General features: G+C 43.4%; 1 pseudogene; it reads left to right on the top strand.

Moving 5' to 3' along the window:
* The first annotated feature begins 337 nt into the window (after positions 1-337).
* Positions 338-9,180, top strand: part of LOC111981268 (kelch-like protein 8) — an 18,724-nt pseudogene continuing 9,881 nt past the window's right edge.

Below are 9,180 nucleotides of genomic sequence, written 5' to 3'. Positions count from 1 at the left end.
AAAACTGTAGCTACGCCTAACCTTCACCCTATTCTCCTAACTTTTTTTTGTTAGTTAGTTATCCTAACTTGCTATTTAAACTGTAGATATACTTTTTTTCTATTGTATTATTGACTGTATGTTTGTTTATTCCATGTGTAACTCTGTGTTGTTGTTTGTGTCACACTGCTTTGCTTTATCTTGGCCAGGTCGCAGTTGTAAATGAGAACTTGTTCTCAACTGGCCTACCTGGTTAAATAAAGGTGAAATAAAATAAAAACAAATAATCTGTCGAGAGAACATTAGTCTCATAACACCGGAACTGACCAATGGCAGGCACCAATGGTTATTTCCTGATATCAAGAAACGCCCCGAATTGATGTCTGCGCATCCAGAGCGAGTCGAATGGTTTAAATTCTGTGTCTGTAAATGAAAGTGGGATTGGATTTTTACAAGATGAGGTAACAGAAAAATAAATTTGTCTAATGTAGATTGGCTCAACGTGTTCCATGTAGTAAATGTATACCGAGGGTAACAGTAATTCGTTTCCTCCAACATCTTGCATGAGTTCAGTAACGTTAGTAGCTAATTTTCAGCTAGCTAGTTAACGTTCGTTAGCTTCTTGCTAACCAATGAATTTGAACAGATTGCTTGTTTAACTAGAAAAAAATATAACTACACCAGTAAAGATATTACTTATGATTGTTCATACTCCTACCGACACTTATACTCTAAGTTATAGTATCGCAAAGATATGAGAGACGTATGAATACCGCTAGCTCTAGCTAGTTATTTACCCAGCTAACAGTCATTAGCAAGTGAGCTAGCATAACAACCATACATCAAATTGTATTTGTCACATGCGCCAAATTCAACAGGTGTAGACGTTACACTGAAATGCTTACTTTACAAGCCCTTAAACAACAATGCAGTTTTAAGAAAATACAAAAAATAAGTAAGAGATAAGAATAACAAATAATTAAAGAGTAGCAATAAATAACAATAGCGGGGCTATATTCAGGGGTACCGGTGTCGAGGTAATTGAGGTAATATGTAGGTAGAGTTATTAAAGTGACTACGCATAGATAATAACAGAGTAGCAGCAGCGTAGGGGTGGGCGGCAATGCAAATAGTCTGGGTAGCTATTTGATTAGGTGAGAAAGGGCAGTGTGGAGTGCAATAGAAAAAAAGAGACGTCAAATAACACTATTTGACGTGTCAAATAAGCTTGTTGACCAATCAGGAACTGAATATGACTGCACGTCACATAATCATTTAACGCTTTCATAAATGTTTTACGTAGTTATTAAACATTGATTACACTATCACTCGTATTTCATATGTCACAAWGATTCATCGATAGGTATGCTATGATGCTGGTAAAGTTGTCTCGCCCACCTACAGTGCTGGTCATAAAAATAAAAGCTAGCTCATGGATGCAAACAATGTTCTTCCCCAAAAACATAGCAAAATGACATCATCTGTTTCAGTAGCTATAGTTAGCTAGCTAACTATATAGCGCTAGTTGTCATCTAAAATAACCCTCATTTATAAGACAGTTCTTATTTGATTAATGGTGGTCGGACCCATCTATGTGAAGCTAGCCACCATAAGGATTAGCCACAATAGTGGACATTGCGGTTAGCCTTCAAAATAAAAGTATGTCATTGACAGTGATGCAAATGAATACAAATAGTAGAATTATGSCATAATTGAATAGATCATGCTAAATGAGGTTGGAATGTTGATATATAAAATCAACAACAGACTGCACCGCCCACAACAGCAAGGCTCTCCAGAGGGTGGTGCGGTCTGCACAACGCATCACCGGGGGCGAACTACCTGCCCTCCAGGACACCTACAGCACCCAATGTCACAAACTTGATGATTGAGTTGGAGGCGTGCATGGCCACAAAGTCACGGGTGAACAGGGAGTACAGGAGGGGGCTGAGCATTCACCCTTGTGGGGCCCCAGGACACGGCTAGGGAWGCTGTCTGGGCCGGCAGCCTTGCGARGGTTAMCACGTTTAAATGTCGTACTCATGTCGGCTATCGGAGAAGGMGAGSCCACAGTCCTTGGTAGCAGGCCGAGTSGGTGGCACTGTATTATCCTCAAAGCGGGCAAAGAAGGTRTTTAGCTTGTCGGTGTCCGCGATRTGGCTGGTCTTCCTTTTGTAGTCCGTGATTGTCTGTAGACTCTACCAYGTACATCTCGTGTCTGGGCTGTTRAATTGCGAATCCACTTTCTCTATACTGACATTTTGCTTGTTTGATTGCCTTGCGGAGGGAATGACTACTCTGTATTCTGCCATATTCTCTCTCAAGACGAWTCAATACGTATCTATACTGAACAAAAATATAAACRAAACAATTWAAATGTTTTTACTGAGTTACTGTTCATATAAGGAAATCAGTCAATTGAAATAAATCTATTAGGCCCGAATCTATGGATTTCACATGACTGGGAATACAGATATGCATCTGTTGTTCAGAGAAAAAAAGTAKGGGTGTGGATCAGAAAACCAGTCAGTATCTGGTGTGACCACAATTTGCATGCAGGGTGGCACATCTCCTTCACATAAAGTTGATCAGGCTGTTGATTGTGGCCTGTTGAATGTTGTCTCATTCAATGGCTGTGCAAAGTTGTTGGATATTGGCGGGAACTGGAACACGCTGTCGTACACGTCGGTCCAGAGCATCCCAAAAATGCTCAATGGGTGACATGTCTGGGGAGTATGCAGGCCATGGAAGAACTGGGACATTTTCAGCTTCCAGGAATTGTGTACAGATCTYTGCGACATGGGGCTGTGCATTATCATGCTGAAACATTATCATGCTGAAACATGAGATGGCGGATGAATGGCATGACAATGGGCCTCATCTCGTCACGGTATCTCTGTGCATTAAAATTGCCATTGTGTTCATTGTCCGTATCTTATGCCAACCCATACCATACATAACCCCACCATGGGGCACTCTGTTCACAACGTTCAGATCAGCAAATCCGCTTTCCCACACGACGCCATACACGTGGTCTGCGGTTGTGAGGTCGATTGGATGTACTGCCAAATTCTCTAAAACGATGGCTTATGGTAGAGAAGTGAACATTCAATTCTTTGGCAACAGCTCTGGTTGACATTCCTGCAGTCAGTATGCCAATTCCATACTTCCTCAACTTGAGACAGCTGTGGCATTGTGTGACAAAACTGCACATTTTAGAGTGGCCTTTTATTGTCCCCAGCACAAGGGGCACCTGTGTAATGATCATGCTGTTTAATCAGCTTCTTGATATGCCACACCTGTCAGATGGATGGATTATCTTGCTTACTAACAGGGAYGTAAACAMATTTGTGCACATCATTTTTGAGAAATAAGCTTTTTGTGATATATGGAACATTTTTGCGATCTTTTATTTCAGCTCATGAAACACGGGACCAACACTTTACATGTTGCGTTTATATTTTTGAGACAGCTGTGGCATTGTGTGACAAAACTGCACATTTTAGAGTGGCCTTTTATTGTCCCCAGCACAAGGGGCACCTGTGTAATGATCAGTGTAGATACATGGGTTCTGATACTATACAGGAATGCTACGTTTTGGTTTGAAACAATTAGGTTTGGTTTAATTAGTGAACAAAATGCACTAAACATTTGTTGCATCAACATTCATGTTCCATTCTAAATTAAAATCTGCTGCTGATAGCGCTCAATAGCTGGGCCTCTCTGGGCTGGGCCTCTCTGGGCTGGGCCTTTCTGGGCTGGGCCTCTCTGGGCTGGGCCTGTCTGAGCTGGCCACACTGAGCTGGGCCTCTCTGAGCTGGGCCTCTCTGAGTTGGGCCTGTCTGAGCTGGGTGTTTGTGTGAATGATGCATGTCTAACGTGTATACTATGTAGGTACCTGATCTGAGCCATAAAGGAGACTAGGCATCTACCACCCCACTACCACTATCAGATCTAGCCATAAAGGAGACTAGGCATCTACCACCCACTACCACTATCAGATTAGAGCCATAAAGGAGACTAGCATCTACCACCCACACTATCAGATCTGAAGCCATAAAGGAGGACATAGCATCTACCACCCCACTACCACTATCAGATCTGAGCCATAAAGAAGACTAGGCATCTACCACCCCACTACCACTATCAGATCTGAGCCATAAAGGAGACTAGGCATCTACCACCCCACTACCACTATCAGATTAGATCCATAAAGGAGACTAGACATCTACCACCCACCCCACTACCATTATCAGATTTAGTTTTTTTTGTCCCCCTCCACTGGTTCTGAAATCACCAATCACTCACTCATTAACTTGTCATTTTTAACAGATGAAGTGTTTCAGCTGGTAATGTATCAATACTTATTTACAAATGAGCTATGACCTAGCCAATGAATATATAGCACAACAATTGGATTTCACCCCTCATCTCAAAATCAAATGTTTTTGACTGTTTGGAAGCTTTTAGTGAGCTCATTTTGTCCTCCAGCTTTGGCCATGCAGTGCACCTCGCAAAAAGTAATTCCTCGTTATGAAAATATCACCTTACCCTGTATATCTTTAAAAAAAAAAAAAAAAATACATTTTTATACACTGAACTACTAAAAGATATTGCTCATGGTGAACCTGAACAATCAAAATCAAAATCTATTGTCAGCCTCGTTCAGCAGCTATAGACAGATGAGTTGTGTCTCCCGGTAGCTTACTTTTATTCTGGAAAAACACAATTTTCAACAACGCGTGGATAACTGTAACCTAGCAAATTACACAGGGTTGTCACTCAACTTCTAAAGCCTAATATTGCGAGCAAAGCTGGGCACAGTGTGCAGTTTGACTAGGCTACTCCCTAGAGTTGTTCTGCGTGCTCAATGACTGTCAACGCCGTTAAATGCTTAGTTTCGACACAAAATGTCACAAAATGAGGTATTTTTCGGAAGGTAGAAACTAATATGAGCAACAACAACAAAAGAGTGAATCGGCGATTCATAATGTTTGAATCGTTTTTCTGACCGATGCTACATCATGGATTGGTTTGTGGTCTGATGCAGTCGTATCTTAAACATTTGAATCTTAAACATTTGAATCAAGGACTGTTGTGTCATGGTGAATGTTACACCCTTACAATAGATGTCTTCTGCCCTTTAGAATAGTGACGAGGGGGCGGTGAAGCCTTTGGCCACATTATCTCTGCAAAATGTCTTCTGTCCTTGAGAATAGTGACGAGGGGGCGGTGAAGCCTTTGGCCACATTATCTCTGCAAAATGTCTTCTGCCCTTTAGAATAGTGACGAGGGGGGCGGTGGAGCCTTTGGCCACATTATCTCTGCAAAATGTCTTCTGTCCTTGAGAATAGTGACGAGGGGGCGGTGAAGCCTTTGGCCACATTGTCTCAGGGAGTCTATTCAGCAGCAGAAAGCTCACCGGAGAAGCCACATAATCTGTCAAATGTGGGTGGAAATGTGCTTTGCGATGCTCTGTTTTATAGGCTGTGCCATATCAGTTTGACAGCGAGAGAGAGACCTCACACAGGGGCTCAATGGCGTCTCTAGTCTACAGCTCTCTACTCCCAACCGTGTCATCATACATTTAGCCTCCTGTGAGAATTAGCTTGACCTCCTTTTTCCACTGAGTGTGGGACAGAGGGAACATTTGGTTGGCTGTAAATGTACAGGACTAGGCTAACCCCCCTCCCCCCTTTCTTCTAACAAGCTCTCTGAATTTTCTCCCCTTCATCTTGCCCCTCTCTCTCCTCCCAGGTCTGACTCCCTGTAGACTGTGATGGCTCCAGGCGACATGGTGCCGGAGCATGCCAAGCAGCATAAGCTCAAGCAGGAGAAGGAGAACCGTCAGAGCACCACCACCACCACCAGGCCTGATGGAGACTCTGAGCCAGACGGATGCTTTGTCTTTGAGGCCCATGAGGCATGGAAGGACTTCCACGACTCCCTGAGGCAGTTCTACGAAGTGGGGGAGCTCTGTGATGTCACACTGAAGGTAGGTCTGGACATAGATGTGAGGGACAGGCAGAGTGAGGTTTTATAGTGTTCACAATGCTCAGCCACTAGCTCTTTGGCTACTAGCTATTTGTGAAATGGGTATGCCAAACAATGGGTAAAGCATAGAGATGCTATTAAATTACTAGAGGGGCTGAGATGTCATTAACACTCAAAGTTCCAGAATGGAGTGAAAATGGCAGCCATATTGGTCAGGGAGAAATCCAAACCAGTCTAATTAGAATTTGTATTAAAAAAAWATATATTTTATCTTTATTTAACTAGGCAAGTCAGTTAAGAACACATTCTTATTTTCAATTACGGCCTAGGAACAGTGGGTTAACTGCCTTGTTCAGGGGCAGAACGACAGATTTTTACCTTGTCAGCTCGGGGATTCGATACAGCAACCTTTCGGTTACTGGCCCAACGCTCTAACCACTAGGCTACCTGCCGCCCCAGCAGCAGGTAGCCAATGGCAGTAGAGGCTTAATCTTGATTTGATTTATGCAGGAAAATAAAAGTAAGGCATGTGATATCATAAATTGTGTAATAATTATTGTCAACCTAAAATAGTCATAATTATAAATAGTTTATTTGGGTTGTATACACTTTCTGTATAAATAGCCTCTAAAATATATGTAAATGTCTACTTGTTAGTTTTCTTGGAAAGCTGTGAGTACTATTATGATAAAATATTAGTACTTGCATTTACAACTTGTCTAAGTCCTATCATCAACTGATGACAGCCAGTGTATGACTGTGGATTGACTGCATTTTTTGAATGGAATGTTGGCATATTGGCATTTTTAATTTGAATAATTTATGGAATCATTCCTCCAAAACTGTCTGGCTAGCTAACAAACATACAGTGCAGAAAAATGATTCAAAATTCATTATTTTACGCTATCTTATCAAAGCGCTGGCAAACCATGGTTGACCAACTCCCTGACCAAAATGGCTGCCCATAAGAAGGTTCATGTCCATTCTGGTATTCTAATTCCTAATTCTATTTGTCTCCAAGGCAAAAAATAATAGCCTTATGTCTGTTTTTGTGAAGTTTGGTGGGAACCAGTTAGGCCTATTTAAAATAATAATAATAATAAAAAAGAGACTCAAATTAACCAACAAAACCTTTTGTGGACCGAATAGTTCAGGGAATGAATAACGTGTGAGCTTGCATTAACTCTCTCTCTCTCTCTCTCTCCTTTTCTCTCCTTGTGTTCAGGTGGGCAGCAGGCTGATACCATGCCACAAGCTGGTGCTGGCCTGTGTCATCCCTTATTTCAGGGCCATGTTCCTGTCTGAGATGTCCGAGGCCAAACAGGACCTGATTGAGATCAAGGACTTTGACGGAGACGCCATCCACGACCTGGTGCGTTTCGCCTACTCCTCTCGCCTGACCCTGACAGTGGACAACGTRCAGCCCCTCCTCTACGCAGCCTGTATACTGCAGGTRGAGCTGGTCGCCAGRGCCTGCTGTGAGTACATGAAGGCCCACTTCCACCCCTCCAACTGCCTGGCTGTCCGCACCTTTGCCGAGAGCCACAACCGCGTCGACCTGATGGACATGGCGGATCGCTACGCTTGCGAACACTTCCGGGAAGTGGTGGACTGTGAGGACTTCCCGTGCGTGTCGCCTCCTCACCTGAGAACCCTGTTGTCCTCCAGTGATCTGAACATTCACTCTGAGACGCAGGTGTACACCGCTGCTGTCAAGTGGCTGAAGAATAACCCTCAACACCACGAGGCCTGGCTGCAGCAGATCATGACTCAGGTAGGTCTGAAAGATTGCGTTTACACAGGCAGACCAATTATTATTATTWTTTTTTAAATCCACTATTTGGTCTTTTGTCCAATTGCATTAGATTTTTACACATCTGATTTGTCATAACACCATGTAGTGAAACAAATATCAGAATTGGACTGCCTGTGTAAACGCAGCCTTAGTCACACAGCTTGGGCTGGTTGGGGAGCTTTGGTATTTTGTTTAATTTTTTATTTATGCTTGTAGGTGTTGTATGTTGTGTTTGTGGAACATTTTCCTCATCAATACTTAGTTGTAGTTGTGTGTAGTGTTTGACTGTGTGTGTGTGTGTGTGTAGTGTGTGACTGTGTGTGTGTAGTGTTTGACTGTGTGTGTGTAGTGTGTGACTGTGTAGTGTGTGACTGTGTGTGTGTGTGTAGTGTGGACACTGCAGAACAATGATAAAGGAAAAATCTTAATTTCTATATATTTACGAGCCTGGTAAATCCTAAACCCTAATCGTTGATTGATTCCTCAGGGTGGATATTCATGTGTTGAGCTTTTATTTTTTTCCTGCTCTGAACTACATAACTTCTAACCTCTGACCTCTCCCTCATCTTCAGGTGTGTTGTTCTGTGTGGGTGGGGGGGTGGTTCTGGTGACCCGTTCCGCAGCATCGAGTGTACTCCATCAGCAAGAACAGCTGGTTCTTTGGACCTGAGATGAACAGTAGGAGACGGCATGTTGGAGTCATCTCTGTAGGAGGTGAGAGATGGAGGGAGAGAGAGAGGTGGAGGATGGAGAGGGAGGGGGGGGGGGAGAGAGAGGTGGAAGAGGGAGGGAGGTGGGGATGGAGAGGTGGAGGGAGGGAGGGATGGTCGACCCAATTTTTACATTTTTTGTTGAGTAGTTGCAAATACATTTAAAAAATCTATGGCGCACAAGACGCCTGTCTGAGTGGACTAATCCATTGTGGAGTCCTGTCTGAGTGGACTATATCCATTGCAGAGGCCTGTCTGAGTGGACTAATCCATTGCAGAGGCCTGTCTGAGTGGACTAATCCATTGCAGAGGCCTGTCTGAGTGGACTAATCCATTGCAGAGGCCTGTCTGAGTGGACTAATCCATTGCAGAGGCCTGTCTGAGTGGACTACCATTGCAGAGGCCTGTCTGAGTGGACTAATCCATTGCAGAGCCTGTCTGAGTGGACTAATCCATTGTAGAGGCCTGTCTGAGTGGACTATCCTCCATTGCAGAGGCCTGTCTGAGTGGACTAATATGCCTTCAGAGGCTGTCTGAGTGGACTAATCCATTGTAGAGGCCTGTCTGAGTGGACTAATCATTGCAGAGGCCTGTCTGAGTGGACTAATCCATTGCAGAGGTCTGTCTCAGTGGACTAATCCATTGTAGAGGTCTGTCTCAGTGGACTAATCCATTGTAGAGGCCTGTCTGAGTGGACTACTT

This window comes from Salvelinus sp. IW2-2015, linkage group LG20, assembly GCF_002910315.2.
Source record: "Salvelinus sp. IW2-2015 linkage group LG20, ASM291031v2, whole genome shotgun sequence".
Taxonomy (NCBI): Eukaryota; Metazoa; Chordata; class Actinopteri; order Salmoniformes; family Salmonidae; genus Salvelinus; species Salvelinus sp. IW2-2015.
Note: the sequence above shows the minus strand (reverse complement) of the source record. Positions and strands in the feature narration are given on the sequence as shown.